The following is a 3173-nucleotide window of genomic DNA, read 5'->3' as shown; positions in this document are numbered from 1 at the left end:
TAAATCGCTTTACAAAGGAATATTTTTCGATTGTCACATTTTCTCTCAAACAGAATTATACGAATAATAACTTTATACCAGTTTTATACTTACACATTTTACAATAAGAAACTATTTTTTATACGTTTACAAGTATTGTCCTCGCCAAACATATCTTGTTAAAAAGTGATTTCGTCGAATACTTCATTGTCATATTTAAGCGCTTTTTATATTTATTAACTGCAGGAAGTGTTTTGGTTGTCATCATCATGGATATTTTTGATAATATTTTTCGTTTATTCACCTCAACTCCACTATTTTTTTTTAATTGTCTATTATTTCCAAGACAAAATGAAATAGATAATATATAATACGCTCACAAATAGGCATACGCTGTGTACGTCAAAATAATACACGGTTGCCATAGTAACGCTGCGTATTTTTGTCGTCGACATGCATTTTATGCATTTATGTAACTGTTATAAATGTTCAGTTCAGTTCAGTTAATGTATTTTATGAAAGAAATTTGTTATATTTATATATTGTCGCTATATTTTCGACATTGATTTTCTTATATATTTATTGTTATTTATCTAGCCCGATAGACGTTGTTTTCTGCTCAATATACAAAAAATATCAATTATATAAGAAAAATCGTGCTTGTTAAAATTTAATCAGTAGTAAAATACTAAATAACTTTAACAAGCACATTATTGTGAATTTTAGGACAACTAGAATTAAGGCCTTCATATGTTTTGGCTCTAATTGTCAATTAAAGATTAATTACCTTTAGTCCAAAGTTTACAAATTTTAGTGTAAAGACCCGAAATAGAGTGAGAAATTGTTAATGAACGTCGGTTTTAGTTATTTTGAATTTGGAATTAGATTCAAAATTTGTTTTTGATGTACGAAATTTTAAAAATGGAATTGTTTCATTTTTAAAGAGTTTGGGTGGCTATCCAAACTCTTTTAGAAGTTTGTTAGCTTTCTCTTGATATTCCTTACAAATAAAAAGAGAAAGCAATATTCTTAGAATATTATAGTTTCATTATTCACCTATATCTTTAACGAGGATTAATTCAGTTTTATATAATGTATGCTAACATTTAATTATGTCAATAATTTTCATTTTATGATTATTTAGAGATCTCAGTTTGTCGCTTATTGAAGAATGTTATCAAAAAGTGATATTTTGTACGGTTAAATTTTAATCATTCCTATATCTAACGTATGGACTGATTTTACATAAGGCCAATGTTCACTGTTTTTTAATAGTTATTTCTTAAATATATAAAAAAAACTGTTAAGCATACAGTAAACAAAGGTTTTAAACATTTTGACAAATAATGATACCAATTCTTCAATGTATATAATGTTCACATGACTCGTTTATAGGTGAAACAGATGTGGAAAGATTGTTTTGTGGTTGTTATGAGATCAGTATTTAAGTTATCGTATATTTGGAGAGAAATACACTTGAGATATATACATACAGGTTTTTTATTCGACAAATTTAGTAAACATGTAGGCGATATATAATATGTCGCTGTAAATTAGTTAAATCAATATCTTGTATTGTAAATGGTTAGGTTAGGTTAGTCTTGTTGCCTAGGAACGTATGGGACACTCGTTAAACGTTTCGTTCACTCACTTGTCTGACGGAACTTTTGCGACTTGATTGAATATCGACATTTAATTAACTGTCTAGAGATTCAATTAACTCTCTGATTTAACCACTTCACTGCGACGTATATATATTATAAAGTTCTAGTACAAATATTGTTGCCTTTATTATGATATTCTGTTTTCTTTTAAAAGTCCAATCAACAACTCTCCTGTTGCTAAAAAATTCATCTTCATAGTCAATTGAGTGTACTGTATGTGAGTAAAAAAAATTTAATGAAAAGGAAACAAATCTGGATTTGCTATGCAGTTGTTAAATTTTGAACAAATTTAATGTTACTAACAATAATTTTGACAATATTAACGAGGCTTGACGATTTGAAATTGAACCACTAACACTTAGTGGCAAGAGAGCATACTTAATGTTTCAACATGGTTTATGGAGTAATCATATTCACCGTCCCGAGTTGCTTAAATTATTAACTTAAATGTACCCGATTATAGAACTTGTCATACGGCTAGTATTAGTTTCATATTTCGATACAAAATATGCTTAAAATAATATACTTACACGTATTGTATACTATATAATAAGGAGTACGCGAGCCTCGACTTATTCCATATCCCTTCAAAACGCGTCTACATAGACGCGAATAGATTTTTAAGATCATATCAAAACCCACTCACAAACATACATACTCACTTTCATACCCCCATACATTACATATTCCTAAATACAACTTTGTCTTTGTTGTTAGTACGTGTCCTTCGAATATATCGTGTATTCCGTTTTGGAGTATTTTTCAAATAAAAATTGTAGTCATTTGGAGGGAAAGGCTAAATTAGCCTCCAAAAAGCTTGGTGTGCTCAGTAAGGCGAGACGGTACTTCATTCCGGGCCACCGCTTGCAACTCTATAAAGCGCAAATACGGCCCCATATGGAATACTGTTCTCACCTCTGGGCGGGGGCTCCCCAGTACCAGCTCCTTCCACTTGGCCGTATCCAACGAAGAGCGGTTCGAATCGTCGATGACCAATCCGTCTCCGAGCGGCTCGATCCTTTGGCGTTGCGTAGGTGTGGGGTCACTCTGCATCTTCAACCGCATTTACCATGGAGAGTGTTCAGAGGAGTTGTTCGGATTAATACCTGCAGCTGAGTTTCATCATCGGACGTCGAGGTAGAATACAAAATTCCACCCGTATCACCTCGACGTCCGCCGTTCCACGACTGAGCGTTTTTCAAGGCAATTTTTGCCGCGCACCACCGCTATGTGGAACCAGCTGCCCACTAAAGTATTTCCGAACCAATTCGACTTAGGGTCATTCAAGAAAAGAGCGTACAAATTCTTAAAAGGCCGGCAACGCACTCGCAAGCCCTCTGGCATGAGAGTGTCCATGGGCGGCGGTATCACTTAACATCAGGTGAGCCTCCTGCCTGTTTGCCCCCTACTTTATAAAAAAAAAACTTCTTTATGACTTTATTTTTCGAAAAATTATCTACTATATGCAAATTTACAGAAATTGGTTAAATAAAGTTAAATAAGATAAAGTTTAACAAAAGGCTTTTATTA

This window comes from Pieris brassicae, chromosome 1 (genome assembly GCF_905147105.1).
Source record: "Pieris brassicae chromosome 1, ilPieBrab1.1, whole genome shotgun sequence".
NCBI lineage: Eukaryota > Metazoa > Arthropoda > Insecta > Lepidoptera > Pieridae > Pieris > Pieris brassicae.
This window is presented reverse-complemented; position numbering follows the sequence as displayed.